General features: G+C 35.8%; 1 protein-coding gene across 6 annotated transcripts in view; it reads left to right on the top strand.

Annotated features, from left to right (window-relative positions):
- Positions 1-25,583, top strand: part of NIPBL (NIPBL cohesin loading factor) — a 136,395-nt gene that overhangs the window by 7,474 nt on the left and 103,338 nt on the right. The window contains exon 2 of one of the 6 annotated variants that reach the window (XM_048292357.1): positions 17,854-17,905. The exons of 4 other annotated variants lie outside the window; for them this stretch is intronic. The gene's annotated coding sequence lies outside the window, so the exon portion shown is untranslated. Of the gene's footprint in view, positions 1-17,850; positions 17,906-25,583 lie in introns of all 6 variants that reach the window. One more of the 6 variants, XM_048292358.1, reaches the window with a different exon arrangement.

Here is a 25,583-nt window from a genome sequence, read left to right as displayed (position 1 = left end):
TTCCCTGATTGCAGGCACTATTGTTGAAAAATTTTGTGTGCACAACAGAGCTTTCCTAATAAGTTCTAAGCAGTGAGATGTGGTACAAACTCTTAATTTTATGGTGTCCATTCCCTGCTTATCCACAATACAGATTAATTTAAGTGTGTAAAAGACAAGAAGTGAAGTTGCAGATGGATGGAAGGGTGAACATATGGAGAAGGAGTGTGGTGGACTGGAACCAGACGTACACAGATGGGAAGGGAATGGAGTTTGAAGGGTAGGAATAATTGGGAGGAGGTAGGAGCTTTGAAGTTCTTTAGGAGCAAGGCCACTCCTTAAGATGATCAACACATCTCCTATGAAGACAGTCTGAGGAAATTGGGATTGTTCAGCCTGAAGAAAAGAAGGCTCTAGGGAGAGACTTCATAGCAGTTTTCAGTGCCTAAGTGAGGCATTTTGGGAAAGTTGGAGAGGCATCTTTTACAAGGGCATGTAGTCCTAGGACAACAAGGAATGGCTTTAAGATGACAGAGGGAAAGTTTAGATTAGGTTTTAGGAAGGAATTTTTTACTGTGAGAGTGGTGAGATACTTAATATGTTGCCCAAAGAAATTGTAGTGCCCCATCCCAAGAAGCGTTCAAGGCCAGGTTGGATGGGGTTAGTGGAAGGTGTTCTTGCTCATGGCATGGAAGATGACCTTTAAGGTTCCTTCCAACCCAGGATCATTCTGTTATTCTATGAAATAATTACTGAACTATGATGACTGGATAAAGGAGCTGGTGGGGCAGATATAAATGTCCTTAAGAAAGATAAAGCAAGAGCTGTGAAACAGGCTTATCAAGCAGCCAAGGCAAAAAGGTACTGTAGATTTGCTTCTACTGTCAAGGAAAGCAGTTTGGGGATGAGAACGGATGGGAAGTGTCTTCTGAGAGAGGCCAGAGAGGGGAAGGAGAAGAAATTGCCTGAGAAGCCGGAGGTACAAAACAAGGATTGGCTGGGCAAAGAAGCATTGTTTCACACAGAGGAATTCATTGTTTGAATTGTCCCTTTTTTTTTTTTTTTTTTCCCCTTCTAAACTGAGAAAATAACATAGTAAGAAAAAAAAGCTCAGAAATTTGGACTACTTCTTATAAGAGCAAATGCTAGGAGATTCTGTAGTTCAGATTACCTGTGTAGGTACCTGGTATGTGTGCCACCTTTGTGAATGCATTGTGGTACTCTGTCATGCCTTTTTTACTGACAACAGGATGTCTATTTCACTGACTGTGTAAAGTAAGTTGGATTGTGTTTTATAATTTTTTTTTTTTTTAATACAACGGGTATGTGGACATCTCCTACTATTTGCCTTAGATATTGTTGATTCTGCCTTGGGGAAAGGGATAAACTCTTGAAATTGCTTGCAGTCCTGTCTTTTATGATTAAACATCTTGATTTCTCTTTGGTGTTCGGTGTATAGCCTTTTACCTGAATTGATTCATGTCATGAAGCCCTGCTCCAGAGACAGAAGTCTTAATTTCCTCATAGGCTTTTCTGTGGTCTGTATTGGAATCTTATAACGCTCCACAAATGCTTATTTTTAAATGTTTTTGAGGGTAGTATATGATCATGCAAGTTGAGTACTGAGATGCAGAACTTGGTCTTTATTAACTTCGGAAGTCTAACTGGAACAAGTGTACAGCCTTAATTTTAAATTAACTTGCTTTTTTCTTTGCATCATGATTTGTATGATAATAGTAGAACAAATCTTGTTAATTTTGGTTACAAATATGACTAATCAGTGCTTGTTCAAATTAGGCTTTGGAGCCCGCAGGATGAAAGGAACACAGAAATATTTACCATTGGTAATAAAAATAGAATGAGATTCCCAAGAGTGGCATTTTTCTGTTTCCTGCTATCTGATCTGAAGCATCTTTCCCTTCATATTTTCTTTGTGTTTACTTGGAGCTGAAGTGTCATGTGTACAACAGACCTTACAGCCTTATGAATAGCTGCTGATTCATTTCCAGAGCAGATCACACCTGTAAGCTGAAGGAAGATTGGGCCTGGGGGTATCAGGGAAGTGTTACACAATTACATAATCCAAGGACTGTGTTGGAATTCTTGGAGGCAAGGGACATTTATTAACTTTTGATTGACTTTGCAAAGACTTTCAGCCTAGGGGTGTGGGATTTCCTGTAAAAGTCTAGGAACCTATGAGTTGATACTCAGAAAAAGTAATGTTGTAGTTTGATACCAACTTTTTAGTGCTGAGTGCTCTGTTTTAGAGGATGTTTTTAAAGTCATACCTCTTAACATTTTTGAGAGTTTTTTATACAGCTCTGCATTTAGTGTGATACATTTTTAAGCATTGTCTTTTAAAATAGCTGTTACAGTGCAATAAGTAAAATTTTCAATCTTGATTTCTACATCATAAAAAGGAATTGGAGTGAGATCAAAAAGGGACTTTGTTGTGATATTGCTGTTGAAACGATCAGCCCTAGAATGTCAGTCAAAAGTTTGAGATGTGTGAGAGTGCAAAATGGAACTCAGCTCCTGTGGTGCTAAGTGAGGGATCCATATTGGTTAGTCAACATTGGAGAGATTTTTACATCCTGGAATTCAGTTTAAATCACTTTGTTTGAAAATCATATTATCTTCTTCACTTTTTTTCCCTGTTCTAATTAATTTTCTTTGCACTGTGATGTAGTACTATTTCAACAGGAGGATTTTTCAACTGCCTCTATACTTCATGGATATACCCCATGAAGTATAGAGCCAGTTAAAGACCCTAAGAGATAGTGACAAAGGCATGTTTGAGTGTCCTGCTGCTGAGGAGGATTTCCGAATCTGTATCTGATACCTCGAGCAAGTGTTCTATCTCTGTGCTCCTGAGATTTTGAGTGAAGTGTTGGAGGCAGTGGCTAGTACATAGTGCCAAGTAATCAGTTTTGTATGTTAGGTATGTTCAAAGCATCTGTATGACTGGGCTTTCCTACTCTGAAGATCTTGCCCAGGCTTACATGTAAAACAGGTGTTGAGCTGCTTAGTTCTGACATACACTGAAGCAAGGTTGTAGGTGAACTTTTCTGGTGATAAGTTAGGCAACTAATGGCTTAGAGAGTTGTAGGAGCACGCTGTGCACTCTACAGTCACTATTATAAAAGATTATTTAAAGTTATGACTCTGCATATTTACTCACTGGAGTAATTCCTGCTGGCATTCTATCTAGCATGATGTAAAATTTAGTCATGTTGTTTGCAAAAATAGATAATTATTTTTACCATGGAAAATATAATTAAAATATTTGAGGAATTGCAATAAAAATGGTACCATTTAAAGACTGGTTTGTCTATAATTCGCTAAATATCATTACATGAACAAGTCATCATTCTTGTAAAGTAAACATTCTCAGTTTTCACATCATACTATAATTTTAGCCTGCAACCTGGAGAAAGAATAATGAGAACCATTTATTTAATTTAGTGGCATATTAAATGCTTGTATTGAATTAGTGGACTTCAGAATAGAAATTCTCTCTTGTTTTGTAAATGTTTGTGTTTATTCCTGACAAATCTTTTTTCTAGACTCAAAGTAGACATATGATGTCATGAAATTAAGCAAGTTCCTAATCATATCTTGATAAACAATTAGTCAGTAATGTCTTATAAAAAGTTCTGTAGGTGGACTTCTGAGAATTCAACACAAGTCCTGATAATTTGAAGTTATTGCATGCTCAGTTACAGTGAACATTCAATTGTGCATATGTAGCATGTGGCAATTGCACATAACTTGGGTTATTTTAAACCTGTTGCATTGTTGGTTAAGGAAGGTTAGATTAATTTGCATTTTTCATGGGCATTATGTACAGTTACTGAAAGTCAGCTGATGCACAGTTAACTAGAGAGTGTAATCTACTTGGGCTAATCAGCTTGCCTGAGTGTGGCTGACACTCCATGTAACCCTATGTAAAATTTGGGAGAGAACAGTATTTGTCTGAAACAAAAACACTTAAAGGCTACTAGCTGCACCTGATTATTGATACAGGTGTAAATTGGACCACGTGTTTTGGGAAGGACAAACAAAATGGGTGAAATCGTCATTGTAAAATACACAAATTTTGAAATTTGGATAGATGATATCATAAAGCTTGTTATAGATGTAGCAGATAATTATTTTAAACAAGAACAGAAACATCAGTTTTATGATGATGCTTACGTGCTTATACTATTTTGTAATGAATCAAATAAAAGTTAGAAAATCGACAAACTTTAGTTTTAAAGGTGACCCTATAGAAATAGCCTCAGTTACCAAAGACATTAAATTTACTGTACAGAACTTAGAAGTTTTATTTGCAAAATGACATTCACCTTGATAGGAAGAATTCAGTTTAGTTTCATGTGCGTGATTATGATGAATAAATATTCTGTTAATAAAGCTACATGCAGGTTCATTAATAATGCTTTGAAATGATACATTTGCAAATGGATTACTTTCAGTGGGTTTACACATGTATGATTACTTAAAATTGATGTCAACACATTTGCTTCCTAAAATAAGAAATAACAAGGACCTTAATGTTAGAGTATTCACATACAATAAAATATTTATTTAATGAACTCAATGATTATAGTAGTACATAGTGGGTCCACACAAGACAAAATAGCTCTTTTTTTCTTTAAATAATACCTAATAATTTTTGGGCTAGATTTACCCGATTAAGGCTAACAGTAGCTTTATGATCCTGATGTAGTTACTTAGTATTGTTCCGTGGTTAATTTGGTTTTTTCGTAATCCTTGTTTCCTGGATCTTTGTAAGTTAAGGTTTGTATTTTGGGGGAATGGGTTGAGAGTGGGTTGTGGTCTGGTGTGCTAATTGCTGAAATGTAGTGCTGGGCTCCCACTTGTGATTGCTTTGCAATAACTTTGCAATAACTTTCTGAACATAGTTTAAAAATTCAGCACTCATTTAGCTTACTAACACATTTATCAGTGGTGTGTTAATTAGCGTCAGATAACTTGAAAGTTTTGAGGATTTTTTTATAAACACCTGTGTAAAATACTTATGTGTTTGCTTGGTAATAACTCAGATACTTGCCCAATGAAAAAGCAGAGTTGTCTTTGAGAATTCACCTTAAAATCTTTTAGAAATAAGAAGTACCTCCTTGACAGTCAGTGTCTTAGAAAATGTAGAAGAGGATGTTTGTTGTGAGTAAACAGTAGGAATAATTAGCAGTGGGGGGAGCTCAAGTTCCTTGTAATATGAACCTGGAAGACACAAAAGTAAGTGAATGTTGGATTATGTGAGATAGCAGTTTAGTACTATACAGAATACTACTGTCAGTATAAATTTGTGTCTCAGACACAAGTATTATCATGTATGCCAAAGCATGCAGACAATGATGTCAAACATTTGGCCTGGGAAGGCCGCTTGTGGTTCTGCAGACTCTAAATTATGGTCTCCCATGGCAACTGTTAAAGAGAAAAAAAGGATTATGAATTGAGTTGTGTCCCAGGATCATATCCTGTGAGTTTAACGTGAAGGGTTTATTTTTTTCTGGACGTAAACAACCTGTTCACACAAGAACAGATCTTTACCTTGCTGCTAAGGCACTGTTCTCTCAGTTGTGTGTTTAATCACAGAGATTGGTAAGTTAGTAATTATTCTGTTGAGAAACAGGACAAAAACTCAGTAGTTTTATGGCCTGGACAAGTGGCTACCAGTGGTTAGTGTGCCTGCGTGTATAGGTGCCTTGGCATCCAAAATAGGGATGAAATAGTATTAGCTACTCCTTATTCCTACTTCAGCATGTATATGTCAGTTTTGATGCAAATCTAAGGTATTTGATACCTGATCCATTTCAGATGCTTCTGGTTTCTCTTCAGATGGCATGTGAGTGAAACTAGAAGGGTATCATCCTTAATTTTTGATGCTTCTGAATTGTTAGAATATTCCCAAAAAGATGTGTCGCTTCTGTGTCTGCTTTGTGCTAAAATAACTTTCAGTTTGGAAAAAGAACATGTGGATTGCAGCAAAGCTGCAGAGAATTGAGAAAAAACTCCAAAATGAGCTTGTGACTTGTGAAACAATGTTAATGTTTCATAGCAGAAAGATTGAGCCATTGTTCTAAAAGGTGGGTGTTATTAACTGCATCTCAGGAAAGACTGCAAAGATCAGCTTTAGTCTTCCCTCAAAGGTACTGCCCTACAGGTATATATTTCTAGCAGTGCTATGGTTTACATCTTACTTTGTACATACTTATCTTCATTCATCAGTGATTTATGATTGGCAAACAACTGTAACTGTATTTGTCTTACGAGAGAGTGAACTGAAAAGCATAGCACATTTATTTTAGGATATTTTAAAATGTTTAGTTTTAAAGTAAGTAGAAGATACAATGATAATAATTCAATTTTGTGAGGTTTTAATATTTTTTTCAAGATAGGTAAAATTTAGCTCAGTTGGTTCAAGCGTACTACTAGTAACACCAAGGCTGGAGATTTGTTCCCTATATGGGCCAATCATTTATGAGCTGGATGATGATCCAACTCAGAATATTCTGTGATTCTTTGTGACACTTCAAATGTAACTTACGTTATTTTAAAATCCTCTCCCTTCCTAGAAAAAGGGAAAATGTAATTGCAAGTTATTGTGGTTCAACAGATTATGAAAATAAAGTGCTCAGCATCCAATTGTATAAATTCTATTAAAAAATTAAGCATGACTCACTAATCTAGTCTTCAGTTTATTCATTAATTTGATGATCTGCATGGTCAATTATGATTATCCGGTATCTGTAGCACATGGGCCATGGTTCACCTTTACCTTAGCAACAGCTGGAACAATAATGCTGTCTAAATTCTAGTCAAAAGTTTTGTATTAAAGCCTCAGTGAAATTGAGAGCTATAATTAGCCTTCTCTTCCACAGTAGTGAGGTTCAAACCTTTAAGAAGAGATGGTTGTCATTTAGAATTAAGTACCTGGAGAATAAAGTACATAACAGATAAAGAACATCTGTGGGTTGTCAGGGATGGAAGGATTCAGTGTTGACTTTTGTGGTGTGACCATGTGAGGACTAATTTAACCTTCATGAAGGAGTTCTTGGGCCTTCCCCATGTGCCCATAACATAGTCCACTTGGCAGTGCAGCCAGGAACTTGGAACTGTGTCCCTGGCCTAAGACATACTTCTTTTACATTAGCTCATCTGTTTAGAATTTAGATTTAGATACAGGATGCACATGGATTTTTATTTGATCAATTAAATGGTATCTACAACTCATAGAAATAAAGTTCACACATGGAAAAATGCAGATTTTGCAGTTTTGATCATTAATTAATGACCAACTTCCTCATATTGGAAGGTGTGACTTATTTATATAAATATGGAAAAAATATGTGCTGTACATTAATGAGTAAAGAAGCAGTAGCAATGCATTTATCCTCTCTCAGGTTTTACCAGTAATTTCTTTGAACAAGTATTGCTAAGAGCACTTTTTTCTTTCACATATTAATGGGGTTTTGGTGTGTTTTTTATTTGTCAATTTCATTAACTCCTTACTTTTGTATGTTAGAGTTTGTATATGTGACATAATTAGAATATACTTGCTGGAAAGGCCATGTGAATACTTTAGTAAGTGAAGTTGAAAACAGGCTTAGCTAAACCTAAACCAAGCTGCTCTTACACTGAGAATTAGGTTTCTGCATTTCTCTGATGCCAGTTTAAATATCTACTTTTTAGAAAAGTGTAGTTGTTTTTCATTATTAAGGGCTTGCTCATCTCTTTGTTTTCCCACCGTCCCCCACAATTTTGAAATTGGCTATTTAATCACTAGCTCTCATAAGCCAGTGAAGAAGCCACATCATGAAAGACTGCTCGGGGGGTACAGGGAAATAAAAATCTTTCTTGTCCTGTTTTACTTTGGAGCATTGACAGAAGATACTGGTTGGGTGATGTATGAATGAGGCCAGAGCTTTGCAAGTATGTGACATGAACTAGATAGTCCCTTTCTCGCCTTGCAAAATATAAAGAGAAGTATTTTGACGTCAGTAAGTTGGGTAGGTTTGTGGGAGAAAACTTGATTTCTGAGGGAGCATTTGTTGTTGATTTGCAATGAATTTCATTGTTTGTTTTATGGTATTGCAGTGCTTGATTAGAAGTACTTATAAATGATTTTATAATCAGGAATACTGACTTTCAAAATATGTTGCTAAAATAGATCCTGAGAAATGTTTTGGCTGGTTGGAAGATACTAACAACTTACACATTTCAATATAATAGATAATTCTGCCTGTATCTTTTATTTTCTTTGCTTTTGGGGTAAAATGGATTTACATGTATGAATGTGTTGTCTTGTTTTCTTTCTTATATTAAGTTGTAGTGGTTATATGATCTAGTGAGGACTTTCCGTATGGAATGTACAGTTTTTGATGATACTCTGCTCCGAAGCAAAATAGGAACACTGTATAGCATCTCTGTTTTTTGGAAATCTTGCATCAGTAAAAATCCTTAATCTGACTTTTGAAAACAACATAGTGATATTTGTGGGGAAAATTCAAATCAAAGTGTACTAGACCTGCAATTGTAGAATGTAATTGTTTTATTTTAGAAGTACTGCAATGTTATAAAGTTGAAACAACTAAGTTCTGTTATTTTAAATTAAAGTCTATTTCTAAGATGTGTCCACTTTGACATATGACAGTGCTCAGCGAAGCATTCTAATTTTAAAAATTCTCATTGAGTTAAATGGATAGGTGTTTGGGAAGGGCATAAATATTTTCTCTCTACCCACTGAAGGTGAGGGAAGTGGGATTTTCACCAATGTCCAGTGTCTCCCCCCTGTACTTTATTTATAGGGGTCTCATATGCTGTAATGTGATCTGAATAATGTCCTAAAACTTCTGGCCATTAAATTATTTCTGTTTCTGTACATATGTAAGTTAGTAGCTGTAAGATATCTTCCAGTCTTGTATGCTTCTTGTTTTTCCAGTTATTTTCTAGAACCTATCACAGACCACTTCAGAGAACCTTAGACTGCTCTGAACTCATAGAGTATTTAAAATTTTTGTTAAATAGGTAGGTTTATTAAGATATTACAGGAGATGCCAAGGACTTAGGGAGAGGGTTCAGTTGCCTTGTCACTAGCATGATTTTTTTTCCTTTCTTTTTCCTTTATTTTTTTTTTCCAAAAGACTATTGCCTGTTTACCAGATCTATTCTTGGAAAGTACAAGACACAGAGAGTTAAGATGTCTGCGGTTCAGTTTATCTCTCATCCTTAACTCTGCCTGCTATATTTTTTTTTGTCAAGTTCATATGACAGGACAATTATAATATGAACAACTTTGCTTATTCAGCTCCCCAGTTTTGAGTGTGCTACATTTAAATTTCCCTAAGCTAAAAAAAAATACTCTGGGTGCAATGATTATATTAAGACCAGCTAGGTAAACTATGGTAGTCAATGACATTTAGCTGAATTTACTCCTGTACTATAAAATTGGTGGTTTAGTTATATGAGTTTGACAGTATAGTACTGGGGAAGCATAAAGATTATTAATCCAAGCTTTTATGGATGATGCAAAATTAAGCCTCTCTTTTTAGAGCAAGGAGGTTTGTTGGGAGTGACCATGCCTAGTCAGTGCACACCCTATCCTAAATTATAGAATAGGTACTTTGTTTATCTGAACAGTGATACTTTTTTCCACAATAGATAGTGCAGAAGCTTTGCAATTACTGACTTTAAATGAGTCTATTAAACTAGTTTATTCAGAACTGTTGAGTTGTAGTGAGAAGTAGTGGATGTACACGGCTCTGATCTTCTGACTGTCCAAAACTGGAAAAAAAAGGAAAAATGCTTTTATTCAAAATTGGTGAATGAAACCTCACTATCAAGTTTTATTTACCTTTTGTGGTAAGAGCCTCCTTAACACTGCAATTTTGTTTGAATCTGTTAAAAGGACAGTCTTTAAAAAAGATTAAATATCTGTGGTAATACCGTTGCATGCAGTCATTACATATTGACTGAGAGTCCTTTCCGGTTTATATATCTTTTCCTTCCCATGTTTTGTGTTCGAGGTGGAAAATACAGAGTTTTACATTTGTTTTAAAACATGTTACCAAATAGATTGTCATATGCAGGAGTTTAACTGTGACTAACAAAATCTGAAATCCTCTAATAATTTTCTAGTTTCACAGTGGTTCTTCTTTTAGCCCTCATTTTGATATTGCTTGTCCAGCCACCCTTGTAACTACAGCTTTAGTTTACTCAAACTAAAAAAGATTCATAATTTAGGTCCTGTTACTGGTAAGTGTTACTGGCCAGAAATTTTTATGATTGGCTTGATATCATTAATCTTGCTTGTATTATCTGAGTGTGTGTCTGTGTATAATACAAAGAGAACTAACAAATGTGTAATTTGAACACCAGTTTGAGTACCAGGCAGAAAAAGCCCCAGGCAGTCAAACTGTGACTCTTAACAAAAAATGTATTGATTCCTAAAAAACAGCCTTTCAGAATATTTGATTATTTCAGTACGATTATGTCAGTTGCCTTTCAGTCTATTTTCTGAAACAATGGAAGACTTGCATTACTGTGTTGGAAATTAGTTTATTATTTTTCATAAGGATTTGTCTATCCAACTGAACATATTAAACCAGTGAGAGACATACTATGAGACCATATGTTAATATTAATGGTGTAATCACTCTTCTCTGTACTTGAAGTTATCTCTGAGTTTAATTTCTTAGCTTTTCAAGTTCTTAGCTTGAAGAGTGTGCAAAACATGGTAAAATGATGTAGAAGGTGGTATGACTAAAAAAGGAAAAAAAATATTTTTAAAAGCTTTGCAACTTTTAAATTTTCCAGTACCTTCAGCAGAGGGTCTGGCTGGTCAGGTGTCATACCCAGCTTAGAATCACAGAATTGTGTTGGTTGGAAAAGATGTCTTAGATGAAGACCAACTGTAGATCATTGAGTTCAGCCATTCCACAGCTTACACAGCTTGTGCCTATTGATACTTGAAATTGCGTGAAAGATTAATTAATTGTTAATTAAATTATTAAGAAACAATTGTTAAGAAGCACCTTTTCTAACTACTGCTTGAGAGATCTTGGTTGCATTGTAGCAGAAATGTTGACAAGAAGAAAATATTTTTGAAGTTAACCGCTAGAATAGTTATACACTGTTTTGACATGTGAACTGATATTTTGAAGAATGTGTTATTACATTCTGTTGGTTAGGCCTTGCCTTAACCATATATTTTGCATTTAACTTTGGATTTTCTGTATGCTAAATAGGTTTCACTGAATTCCTGTGTAAGGTTATATGTTTAAAAAAGTCTTATGTTAAGAGCTGGAAATACCTACATGCAGTTTAGGGGTCAAATGCTTCTCCCTGTTCACCACATCTTGTATTGATTAGGCATCTCTGCCTACCACCCTTTAAAACTCAAGATAACTTTCTGCTCCTTTACAGGCCAGTGAACACATCTGCAGGATCCATAAATATTCCCAAGAAATATTGCTGCTGAATCCCAGGCTTTACTTGCCCCTTCACTGAAGTACTACTTAATTTCTAGTATTTACTACTGCTGTTGTTTGTGAGTCATGAATCATCTTGGGTCATTAAGCTTTTTGAAGAGGATTACTTGACAGTGTTGGAGTTGGTGCCAAAATATTGCTGAGGTTTTACACAGAAGATGTTAATGCTTTAGAAGGCCTGTATTCTTAATTTGGATTTGGAGGTCAGGCACAGAATAGAATTCAAGTTACAGAAGAGCTTGCCCTTTATATTTGAAATAAGAACCTGTATAAAATGAGCCATTTTCAGTGAACAGTGAGGATTAAATTAAAACTATGCCATATATTCGTATACACAGTCTTGCATGATGGGTTAAATATCTCCATATATACATAGAAGTTGCAGACCTCAACCATGAGTTGTTTTCAGTCAGTTTATTCAGTAGACCAAAACCACCTTCAAATGAACTGTTAGGGTTTACTTGGCCAGTGAAGTATCAGGTGGAGTTTGAGTTTGATTCTCCAGAGAGCAGCATGGGTAATTCTTCTACAGTATAAAAATAGAAGTCATGATCATTTTGCTGATATTCCAGTCTACAGTAGTAGTAACTTGGTTCAGTCCTAGGTGTTTTTCTCTAAAGTAGTACCAGTGAAAATGGCCAGATGTTGCCAGGGTTGTTATGCTGCTGCGCTGCAACCAGTGTAAGGTAAAGTTTCATGGATTCTGCCAGACAATGTGGTAGAAATTCTTCAGTGACCTGGGTGTATTTTAGTGATTATATGTCTTCATTTTAATTTGGATATAGTATGTGGTGTTATTATATGTATATAAATACATATATGTTGTCAGGTATGTGGGGACAGTCAGGGTGTTTGACAGTTGCAGAACATTGGGGTGTGAGTATTTAAAGTGACCAATTTCCCCCTATAGACCAACTAACTATCAATAAGATGGTCGAAACAGGTGAAACAGAAATTACCTGCTTTGGATCACTGCATAGTCTCTGGAGTAGTTGGAGGTGAGAGGCCTTTCATCAGAGTAATTTTCCTCACTGATGGTAAAGTTCCCATGATGTTTCTCTCTTTGTGTGGGTTTCGTTTCTTTATTTGGGGAGGTTCTTTGTTTTTGTTTTTCTTTGTAGTTTTTTGCCCCTATATATTTGCCCCTATATATTTGAGGTATACATCTCAGGTTTGAATTATTACTCTATAATATGTAAGAATTTGGAAATATTGATAGATAGGACAGAAGAATTCAGTGTATCAGTGCTCTCAAACATTATCTCCTTTTCTCATCCGTGCTTCCACTGACACTGACATTGATGTACTATACTGCTGGTGTCCTGTCATGAGGTAGCAAAAGGAGCAGGATTAATCCTAGTTTTTCTTGGTGTTTATGTAGTAAATATTTCTCTTGATCTTTGCATGAAGCAGTGGGGACAGCATGGAAGGAAACCTGGCTAGTGAATACAACTGAGAGAAATGGAAAGCAGTAAGAAGTAAAATAGTTGATTTTGAGAAAATATTTTTGCAAAACAACATTTTGAGGAGTTGCAGGTTACAACAATAGTAGGAAAGGAGGTACACTTGTTTTTTCTTTAGAGGTTGGAAATATACAGAAAGAGGCAAAGGGAGATAAAGAAATGGTTAGTGTCTTTCTACTATTTCTCAATCCAGCTCTTAATTGAATTAGAAAATTAAAATACAGACTTTTTTTGAGTACCCCCTTTCAGGTTAAGGTTAGGTCATCTCATTCTTACCCTCCTGTTTGTGTACTATATTGTCTTTTCTCATTGAAATGAATAATGAATCGGAGACAGTGCTGTGAGAACAGTAGCTTTCGGTGGCAGTCAATTCAGCTGTTACTTGGAACTTTATCCTCTGCTTTATGTCAGCACCTTTAGTGCTACTACTCTCACTCAGCATCTCCCATTCTCAGGTTGTCCTGCATTTACTGTTTTGTGTGTTAATTTCTATTTACTCTTCCTGTTTCTTGATGTGTTAATTTACAGAAGGCCATGGGACTAACTTTTGTCAACTGATCATGTTATTTCTTGCTCCATTTTTTCTGTTTATGTAAACAATACAGTAAACTGTTTAAATTCTTTTCGATTGTGAACAGTCTAAATTTTAAATATATGAATAATTCTGAAGTGATTCAGATTCCTGCTTCCATGTTTTTAATCTAAACCTATAATACAAACTTTTTATAAAATTGCCATACTAATGCAAAAGTAAATGAAACAGAAATCTTCCTGATGTAGAAAACACATGTTTTCTGGGCCTAAACTTCCGTTGTCAAAATACGATAGCATAATGTTTTTTGTATATTGACAGAGGCTTGTTTGCACTTTTGCTATATTTTTTTTGCAAAGCTGCAGGAAGTCAGCAATGACCATAGCTCAGCTGGTGCACAGCAGCCTGAAGAAGAGACCTAAGCTGGAATATTGGCAATATAAACTCATTCTGCAATTTGTCAGGAAAACAATCAAGTCCATACATGAAATAAGTAGTTTTTCAAAAGTGGTGAAAGAGTAGCTCATTACCTCAGCTGTACAGCTGCCTTCTAAACCAAAAGTTACAATAACTTCTCACTCTCAGGAAAGATGGGGTAATTTGTGGGTAAATAAAGTAGGTAAATACAGTTACATTTACAAGTTTATGTAAATAGTTGTCGTGGTTAACTCTACCCCAGCTGAAACCAGCACCTTAGTGTATACAAGTTGTACCTTTTTCAGGATAATCAGCAAGTGTTCTGTGCTTTTTAAGGAGAATATTGTTCGAAAAAGATATCAGGGTGGAGAACACAAAGGACTTGTGATGTATCTAGGAAATATACTTTGTGTACAGAAGACAGAACAAAGCATTCAAAACATTTGACTGTTAGTATGAAAGGAGCAAATGATAGAGGAGGCTGGCCTTATTGACAGTGTGGAGGAGGTGGCATGAAATGTGGTGTGAGACAAAGCATGTAAGTGATACGGGAGAAACTGCAAAATCTTGCAGCTGTAACATTGTGGGGTAGATATGGAAGCTGGTTGAAGATAGAAGACAAAAAGGTGGACTCAAAATGCCATGATGACAGTTGTAACAATGAATTATGCTGTGGGGCATGAAGACAAAATCAGTCTGAAAACAGAATGTAAATGACACAGATAACAAAAAAAAATCCCATGATAAAGCGTAGCAAGTGTGACAGAGGGCTACTGAGATGATATGGGGCTGAAGCATGAAATTTAGAAGGAGAATTTGAGGTTTGGTTGCTGTGGTGAAGTGAAAGCTAAGAGAGGGATTGAAATGCTGTCTTTAGCTGGCTGATAATGACCATTTTTGTAGAAGGCGAGGCAGACTCCTCTGAGGTGCAAAACAAAAGAAGCAACAGCTGCTCTTGCAATAAGGGAAATGCTGACTGGGTTTAACTGGAAAAATGCACAGTGAGTCTCCATTCTTGAAAGAATTCAGATTTTGACTGGGATGGCCCTTAGTAACCTGACATAACTTTGAGATTGCTCTTCCTTTGAGCAAAGGGTTGGTCCAGATGCCCCTGTAACAGTAAAGAGGCTGATTTTGTGCCAGCTTCTGTTTAGAATCATTGTCTACACTTGGTAGCAACAGGAGTTATTGAGAGAAAGCTTTGTTAAAATACTGGTCCAGTTCAGTCTTACTTGGATGATGTATTCAAGATAATCCAAGAGTGAATACAAAGTTTCATTTAAGCACAACATTTGGAGGTTACTCGCCTGTCTAGGATAAGTTATATGGTACCTCTTATGGATCTGATGGAATTAGACGTTTCAGTTAGATTAAGATGTTTATCTAATTAAAATGTAATTTCAAATTTCGAGATCTGATTTACTGTAATTGCATATCCAGTTTTTGAAATTCTATGTTTAAATGATGAAAGAAACAGTGGGAATCATTGTACTAAAGTAATTTACCTAGAGGTGTTTCCTGATGGGTGTTACTCAAAGCAATCATAATTAGAAGCTCAGTTTCTTCCTAATATTTTTATTTTTTATTTCCAGTTCCTATGGATGTACCTTTTTTGTAGGTGGAGACTACTGTTATATCTTCAACTCAATGTTCTTTCACAGTAGTGATATTTAAAGAATGTAATCTAATGTTTTCTAAAGAACGTACTTTATTTTAGCTACTGAAAAGTTATATGCTAGTTGAGAATTTAATTTTGTAGGTTAGTGCAAGAAGGAATGCATTGAAATGTACAGCAGTGTTAGGCATTAAAAGGTAGTTATTAGGAAATAAGAGTTCTGGAATATGAATCCACAAGCTTTATAAAATAATGACTTGTTAAAAAGCCATGAATAAAAAAAGAAGTTATCACTTGTGGATATAAAGTTGCTGTCTATCCTCAGCATATGGAAGGTTGGGAATACCTGTCAGGAAATATTTGATGACCTTGAGAGCAGCAGAAATAAAAGTAGGGTAAAATTCAAGTGCGAAGTGTTGGTACATTTAAAGATTCATTACTAGAATTTATGCTGAAAACAGACAGCATTTCAGCGTTGTATGTCAGAGGAAGCATAAGATCTCTGTATACTAATGTTATTACAAAATACTTAGTCATCAGTAAAATGAGACTATTAAAAAGCGTATGCAGTTTTTTTAATCTGTCAGGAAAGATATGTCTTTGTAGAAATATTCAAGTATCAGAATACATGCATTGACAATGTATTGGTGTGTGATTCTTTTGGGCTCAGGAGAATAACCAGAAAGCATCAAGTGTAGAGGATAATAAGAAGGTTGGAAAAATTTATGCGAAAAATTATTTTTGCAACAGAGGGCTCTCAGCATAAGCTACAGTGCAGCTAAACTAATTAAAACTAATTAGAACTAATTTGTTTACATGACTTTTGGGCTACAGCTGGCTCATGTCCGACTAGCTTGGAGTGTTTACAAGTGGTACTCTTAATATTTGACCTATTCATGCCTCAATTCCCAAGCCTTTTTTCTCTCTTGTTCCATTTCTGAGCTTGGGACTATGTTTTGGGGTTTTTTGGTGGGTTTTTAAAAGTGATTCTCCTGCTGTTAAATTTGTCAAGAGTATACACTGCTTGTGTTCTACAGCCCTGTCTTTAGGGGCTTGCAGAGGGGATGACACAGATGAGCTCTAAATTTTCTGGAAGGAGTCACATCTGGAAAGGAGAGGAGCTACCGGACAAGAGGATGCAAGAAAAAGGGAACATAAACTGACTGAATAATTCCGGTCTGGAAATTTATATAAAGCTCTAGAATGCAAAAGAATGAGATACTGGAATTGCATTCCAGTAAGAATGATGAAGGCAAAATGTTTATGAAATTACTAAGTATTTGAAGTAGATTGTGTGATGTAAATTATAATGGTCTGGACTTCATGATCAAGGGATATTCTTATTTTGTAAGACAACACTGTGTGAAAATTGTTTAATAATTTCTGATGTGAAAATATAAAGTCTGTAAATAACAAAAGTTGCAAGAACCTGAATATTATATATATGGGACTAGTATATTTAGCCGTATTTCGAGTAATGGAATTACTGGTAGTTTTAGACTGTAGCTGTCTTTGAAAGGGAACTTAATATCTAATTTAGTCAGGCAGCCTTCTAAATGTATACTGAATTTTTACATTGATAGCTAAAATTTCTGGGGTTTTGTGGTTTTTGTTTTTTCTGTTGGGAAGGTAGAGTCATTGGTACTACTAAAAGGTGAGATTAATTTGTCCCCCTCACTTCGTTCAGCTGGAACTTACTATTCATACGTAAATCCACTGGTGCTAATAGGATTAAGATTTCTGGGTATCTTAAGGTGGAAATGAAACAAACATTTGTAGTGTTGAGCTGTTTCCATTGAAGGATTTTGCAAGTATAATGCAGGACCAAAGAAGTGGTGTGTTTGAAAGGAAGAACCTGATTTGATGCTGCGTTTGAAGGTGGACACTTAAAAAACAAATGCACTTGCTCTGCATGTTCCTTTTCTTTGAAATGAGTACATTTCAAAGAAATGGTGTTGATTTGTAGTCAATGCTGCTATAGGAGCTATTTTTTTGAGATAAGAGAATGGCATTGAATGTGCTATGTGATTCACAAAGAAATCCCGTAGTTAAGACCCTGTTTTGGAAAGCTTGCTTTCTAAATGCGTATTGTATTACTCAGTCTCTTTACCAAAACTATTTCTGTTGCTGAAGTGCATTTCTTTGTTTCAAAGCAATTGACTGTTTCATTTCTACCCTAGAATAGTTTTGCTCTGTCTTCATGTATACTCAGAGGGGACTTTTGTTCGTGAATGCTTCTGTGAATGACCATGTTTGATAAATTTTAGAAAAGAGTGTGGAAGGAATGAAGGAGGCTGAGTAGTTTTGTGTTCTGTTTCTGTATGTTAGCAGATGTGCCATCCCATTCCTGTACAAATTTGAAGAAAAATTGAGGCATCAACAGGTGAGTTTGCCTAGACCAAAAATCATGTAGCAAATGAATTGATAGTTAAAAAAAAGAACCATGTTCTTTCTAGCCCAGTTTGGAGGCCCATGCTTTTGCCATGATTTCAGTCCATATGCTTGGAGCCAAAGAATGGGTTGCTTATGATAGAGAAACTTGTTTTATACGAAAATCAGGGACCACGTGAGTTTAATCTACGCCTTAAACTGCAGTCTTATAAACAATGGTGATGGACATGGTGATATATCTTCCCTTCTTTACCGAACAAGGTTCAGTGATCCTTAACTGAGGAGAAAATACATTGCGAATTCCCCTATCCCAAGAACATAGTAAATAGAGTGAATAGCATTATGATACTTGGCTATATAATTATTCTTTAGTGGGTGTTAATATAATGAAATTTTAGAACCATTTATAGTCCCCAGTATGCAATTTCTGTCCCTCGCAGTCAAAAAAGGATGAAAACTTTCTGAGTAAAAACTGATTCTGTTGTGCTCTCTTCCTCTTAAGTTTTTTGATTAATTGGAAATAATTTGAAAATGCATTGGAAGAAAAACTTTTAATTTTGGCAGTTACAGAAAGTTAAATACTTACAGTTCTTGAGGTTTACAAAATTTGTGTGAAACTAGACAGTATTTCTACATTTGTAAAATTTAGGTTTGAACAAGCAGATTCAATTGTATCAGTGAAGTAAAGCTGGAAATAAGTGTATGTAGATGAGACTTTGGTTATATTACTTTAATATTCTAAGTTCCTGCTGGTTATGTTGCCTTCATTTCATGACTTACTAAATTGCAATAGCATTTCATGATCCCTCTTCCATTGAATCATGGATTTGGTAAACCACCTCTGAGTTAAGTTGCTAGTCTGTTCAACTTGCTGACTATCATATGTCACTTTCTGTAGTATTTCCCTATCTATTGAGGTAAGTTTCTTAAGACTGTGAGTGCAGTTCCTTAGCTTAATTTCTTACAGAAAGAAACACAGTTGTACCAAATTCTGAAACTTTTCTGCCAGTCAGCTGTGTCTGAAAGAGAGGCACAGTTTGCTGTGGCATGCTTCATGACGGCTGTCTTGGCCAAATGTGGCATAAGCTTTAATTAGTTCTTCCCAGCCATGTTGTCTCAGAATAAAATCAGTCATAACTTCACTTTATAACATTGTCCAGCATCCATGTAGCTCTGAATTAGGAATGGGATGTTGTGTGTTGTATGTAGTATATCTGTAACCTGATAAATAAGAGTTATCCATAAACTGATAGATAAGGGATAAAAGCTGAAGTTCAAGTTGGTATGAATACGAAACTGCATAAAACAAGTTCTCCTTGGTTCTGCAGCACATGAAACTGTTTTGCTCTATCTCCGTGTACAGAGACAGGGAGAGAAACAAGAGTTCTGGAGGGTGCCGGAATTCTCAGATGATGAGTTTAAACACTGGTTGGTGTAAATTCTTCTGGCAATTCTGAAACACGAGTGCGAGAGGGAAAACCTTGCAGTATTAGTCTAGTTTTGTTATCAGGAGGCACGCTTAAAACAACCCATAAGAATTCTCAGCTTTCCTAGCCTGAAGGCAGTTTTGCAGAGGTGAAATACAGTTTCTAAATTCTCACATACTTTCTTTCTAAAACTTAAGAAATCCTTTTTAGTCTGCGTTAAAATTGAGTTTATATAATGGAGAAACCTTTATGACCCAAAGTATGTACACAATAATTTTCTTTATTCTGGTTACTTGTTTATATAGTGCTATAAATTGATACATTTTTGTTTGTTTGGCTTTTTTGCATTAGATTTTTCAACAGCTGTTAGAATTACAGAAATTCCATTCTCCTCTACAGCTGTGGAAGTAACTACTCTTAGTTTTCATTGGTAGCAAAGGGTTGTTTATAAGGTAAACTGCCTTGACTTGCCTACCTTTTCTTCTATTCTGCGCACTGTTTGTTGCAAAAATCAAGTGCTTCAGGTTCTTGTAATGTTGAAAATACTTCCCAGTATTTTGGTTTTACTGGTAAGACTGTGCTGTAGGAATTGCAGGCACTGAGGCCAGCTGTATGCTGAGTGTTAATAATGGTTAGTTCAGCAGTTGAAAGGCATTGTATTTGGTGATCCAAGAGAAGGGTTGCTGCAAAAGGAGAAATCTAAACTACAGGTACACTCTGATTGGGGAAATAGAAAAGTCAGATACTTGGATGTGTTCCTCTTTCAACTTCATCTGGTTGCAGAAAGCTTGTTTAACCAAAATTCTTCATATTTGTCAAAGCAAGACTGGGAAGCCTGTGACTCATATCGAGTACTATCACTTAAAGCTGAAAGCTGAGTCTTGTACAGTTCCATGAATACGTGAATTGAGAAGAGTAGAAAAGACTTCATTGTATCCACTAATCATGTAGGAAAAAATCTCTCTGTCATTACAGATATTTTGAATTTTGTTTAAAAGGCCCCTTCCAGCTGGAGATGTTGAGATACTCGTTTCTTTTTGGAAGATGCTTTTTAAAAGCCTCTGGTGGTTTGTATTGGGTTTGGTTTTTTTATTTGTTATTCTTATTTACAGTAGAAGGGATTTTTTTTTGACTATTTACTGTACATGCTAGCTGTCTTCAAGCAAGTAACTTACTTTCTGCATTCCATCAAAGTAATGCATGAATAGAATTAAAAGCCAAAAGTAAAAACTACAATATGGAATAGCTTTGGAAATCAAAGTTTAGTGTAGACTTAATTCTTTGTACAATTTGGTACAATTTCTGAATTACTGATGTCCTTTTAGCTTGTGGTAACCTTTTATAGTTGTATATACTCTTGGTATATGGTTATGTGGTTAATTGTGACTTACTTGGTCTAAAGATAGAGGCTAATGTTAAATTCAGGAGAAGTTTTTGCTTTGTTACTGTCACTGTCAAGATTAGAAATGTTACTTTCCCTGGGGCCTTTTTAATCTAAAACTCTCACTGCTTGCTCTTAAAATGAAAATGGAGAAAATGACTACTAGAGTAGGAGTTCAAAAACAGAGTATTCTGCAATTATTGAAAATACTAATGTCGCTAATATAATGTTGCTCAATGGATTGTTTACACTTTGACTTTTTGAACAGAGAGCCTTAGATTTTGGGAAATATTTTTTTTCCTAAGTCTAATAAAAGAAGTTGTCTCGATGGTTGAATTGTCTTTGGATTTATTTTGCTATAGAGCAAATCAGGTACTTCTGTGCCATCTTAAATAAAGATTACTGCTAAAGAAAATAAAGTGCATAGTCAATTTGAGTACATTGATTCTTTAAAAAATGGGAGGGTTTATATCCCCCTCCCACCCCCCTCCCCAATTTTCTGGACATCATGGTGTCCCTGCTTGAGTGGGAGATTGGACAAGATCATCTCCAGAGGTCACTTCCCTCAATATTCTGTGATTTTTTTTGGAAAAATGTAGTGAGATAATTACTCCAGGATGCATAAACACAGTAGTAGTTCTCTATTCCTTCCTTCTTCCTCAAAGGGTAAGGAGGTGGGGGGAACAAAGAAGGGAAAACAAATGTGTGTTCAGTGTCTTTGGTATTTGTTGTCGTGAACTGTTTACCTCATTGGTACTGAAAGGCATTGTCCAGCTGCAGACGTGATGGCAGCTTGCAGTCCTTTCAAATTTAAAATTACTTGTTTTCTGCTGTTCTTTGTGTTGCATATTGAAAAGGAGACCTTTAGAGAAATATCTGCATGGGCAGACCATATTTTATGCAATAATGGGATTAATACATACATCATGGACAGAGCTAAATGATAAGCAGTTGGAGCAGGAGAAAGGCAGGTCAGGATACAACAAATGTGTGTATTGTGCCTTCAGTCGGCTAGATGCTGTTTTCAAATGTTCCTAAACATTTTGGAAAGTGTATCTTTGTTGCTTTTTAGTTATTTGTCTTTGTGCTGTCCACTGCATCGGCAGAAGCCAAATTCCGTAACAGGATGGGAATCCCAGTTGGAGTTACTGCTTAGATTTATCTGAACTCATTTTTCCATCTACCTCCCTGGTTTCTGTAAGTGCGCAGCCGTGTCTGCACATCTACCTGTCTGAGCCGCTGAGCTGCAGCTTTCTAACCATGTGACTCAGCCTCATCCTTGGTAATTGTGTAAAAACAGCTGGTGAAACAAAGGGCTAAAGGAACAGAACAAAACCAGACTGGAATACCAAGACATTAAATTTAAAAACATCCATTTTGGATGTGGGAAAAAGGTCAGCAAAACATAACTTGTTTGGTTGGTAATCACATTCATTTCATGGACTGTTCAGAAAGCTCTTTGGCCTTGTCTCTTTCATCCTTCTACTTTGTGGAATTGTTGTGAGATGAGGAGGTAGCCATGACAGATGGGCCATGTTCTGTGTTTTTCGAAGAAGTCCGCAAAGGAAGTGAAATTTTTTGCACCATTCCTCAGTTCTCAGCTCTTTGTGTCACAGTTTATGATCTGCTGTGCTCCTTAAGGTGAAAGTAAAATCTACTATATTGACAACAGTTCAATATCAAAATGTCATAGCTAATCTTCTGTTTTCTGTGCTCTACACACTTTTATTGTGATTGATAAGTTTGTACTGGAAGTTCTGATAAGAAATTTATAAGGTGTAACTTGGAATTGTTCTTGTTTCTTGGAAAAACAAATGGGAAGCTAGTTCATAGGTGTATTATTTGTGGTCAGCTGAACCGTTTCAAAATGTGTGACTTTGCTCAAATAATTAGAAGTAAAGGCGTTGCTCAATCCTTGTCTACCTCACAACACTTAAGACTTTTAATGCAAATTAACAGGAGGAATTAATTTAAAGTGATTGAGTTGAGCTACATTAAACATTTGAGTTTATATTCTCTTTCAGAATTAGCTTAAATTCAGTTGCTTTTATTTTACTATAAAATTAAGTTGTATTGAGTGAGCTCTACTCAAGTATGAAGAAAATTTCCAAACTGGTTTCAGTTAGTTAAGTTTGTTAAAGAAAAAAAATCAGATGCATGTTTTAGGCAATTTCTATGAAAAGGAGATTTTTCCTCAAAGTAGTGTGCTTCACTGTACTTGTTATATAGTAACTGGGTCATGGTATTCCTATCCACATAAATAATTACCTTTTTTTTTGCTGTAAATTATGACTTCTACAAGTATGTTGTCACTGTTGACAGCTATTCTGTGTTTCTTTGTGTTGCTGCAGTACCCAGTGAAAGTGAACTGAGAATGTTTAACATGGACAGAACACACATTAAAAATCCCCAAACATTTTTTGTGCATGACCATCATAATTTCATCTGATTGTTCTTGATAGAATGTTTGTTTATGGTGTGACAGTGGTAAGTTTGAAAACTTCCTAAGTTGCAAAGTGTAATCTTGGTGGAAGCTGTGAGCTTGCCTTAGCCAGTGAGCAGCTTTGCAAACTACTTGGTACAATTCCTGTGTAGTTTTGGTTTAGATTTGTAAATATACAGGCTATCAAGAGTAACATGTGGAAGATGGTCAGTAAGGTGAAGAGACACCACTTCGGAGCAATTTAATTTTTTTTTAAGTGCATCCCTCCTTTCAGTACAGTTTGTGAGCTTAAGAAATTTCTGCTGTGTTTTTGCTGCAGCTGTAGGAGAACCAGCAACAGCCACAGAAGTTCAGAATTACACAGGGCACTTTCATAGGTAACGTGGTGAACCCGTCCCCAGACCTACAAGGACCAAACACCAATATAATATTTTTCCTAGCTATTGAGACATTTCAGATTGTTACTGTCTAGCCCCAATTGCTCGTGGTAAGCTGGCCTTTATTTGAGCTTAGTTCATTAACAGTTATTGCAGCACAATATGTCTAGATGTGTGTGCTATGCTTCAGGGTTTATTATTAACTTTTTAAATGTGTTTGGTTTTTTTTCCCTGAGCCCTAGTCTCCATTTGTTTTCTGTTCTATGTCTTTGAGCTCATTCTGCCTCAGAAGGTTAGCTGACCAGAGTGTGTGTGGGACTATCTCGGCTGACTAGTGATACTAGTTTACAGGCTTATTGGTAACTTCTTTTTTATAGTGTTAATAGGGATTGTAATAAATAGGATAGGATGTATTCCTTTAAATACGTTCCTTTAAATGTCATAAAGTAAAACATCAAGGAATCCTGATACTAATTGTAGTCACAAAGTCATGGAGTTCTACAGTTTTAGCGTTGATAGGTTGGATGGTGTGTTGTTCAAAAGGCTTATGTAATTCTCAATTTTAGCACACAAACACTAACTAAAATCAGTTATCAAACAGAAAAATTTAATCTCTTGGAGTCTCTTACACAGTTACGGTATTTATTAGACACTAACACTGCAGTTGGGTTTTTTTGCAAGTTACCTTTGCTCTTGTGTTCAACCTTCTGTGGCAATATGTTTTTGCACGATGTTATTAATCTTAATTAAAATGTTAAATTGCATTGATTATTTAGGGGTTTTTGTCTCTTAAATGTTAACATACTTTCCTTTAGAGAGTGTATCTGCCTGTATGGTGCATAAACAATATATAATACCTCATTTACCTTGGTGAAATGAACCAAACAGAACAAATTTTCAGTAGTGAATGCTATAAAGCCACAAAAATAATTATGTTGCCACTAATGGTGCAAATGGGTACAGCAGGACAGTATAACGGGAGCTCTTTGTGTTTCTGCACACAGTCACTAAAAACACTGATTAATTTAATAATTTTCTACCTATTGATCATTAGGCACCTCTTTATCTGTAAGTCCTTCAGCCTAATAATTTTGGAAAGCATCAGCAAATTTCAGTTATAATTTACAAGGCCTGGAAGTCTCAAGACAATTTAGTTTGTGGAAATTGGTTGTTGAATAGAGGAGATTCTTGTGTTCCCATTGAGAAAGAGGCTGCAACGTGTGCTGTCTCTCTTCGTCCAGCAGCTGAGAGGTGTGGGAGTGGATTTGATTTGAGAGAGAGAAACTGGGTATGTTACAGCAGGCTAGTAAAGAGAGTCTTTGCATGGAGGAATTGCTTCATTGTGTTGAGAGGATGAGGGGAAGTAATACACCAATCCAGAAGAAAAGCATCTTAGCTACCTGCAGTGCTATATAGCATCTCTCTTGTACGTGTGAGAAGTTAAAGTTGAAAAACGGGCAACAAGATGAGTATTAGGACAAACGAAATAACGTATCATTGGTCAGTATTAATTCCAATATGAAGAGGAAGTGATGTGCTTTTGAAATGCAGCTCACTAAATCTGTTTATGTAGAATTTTCCGTTGGTGTTTATTGCAGATGGTTAAAGAAATGGTATACTGGGTGCATCTGTTTCCTTAGTGTGTATGGAAGAAGTTTGGAGAGATTTTAATTAATTTTCGAAGTCAAAAAAGAGGCAAAAATTGTGTGTCATGAAGACTTGTCTAAAATCAACTGCTGCCTCAAGAGGTTAATTTCTTACCGGTTTTGTTTTGTAAAGGTTATGAAGCATCTGAGAGAGTTCGAGGGCAGAAATGCAAGATTAAAAATTGGAAGAGACTACTGTATTAAGTAGGTTTTGGTTCAGTTTTTAATCACTAGGCTTTTAGTCTGGTTAAATTCCAGCCTAGTAAAAGAACAAAGTCTTTAAAATATAAGTGGAAGTCAGTACACAACAGTTCTTAGGAAAGGGCAGCATTAGTAACAGCTAATATGAGACACTCCAGAAAGTTGAAAAAAACCAAACTGCTACTTCCTCCCTAA

This window comes from Corvus hawaiiensis, chromosome Z, assembly GCF_020740725.1.
Source record: "Corvus hawaiiensis isolate bCorHaw1 chromosome Z, bCorHaw1.pri.cur, whole genome shotgun sequence".
NCBI classification, from domain to species: Eukaryota; Metazoa; Chordata; class Aves; order Passeriformes; family Corvidae; genus Corvus; species Corvus hawaiiensis.
The sequence above is the reverse complement of the archived record's forward strand: the minus strand, read 5'-3'. Positions and strand labels throughout refer to the sequence as shown.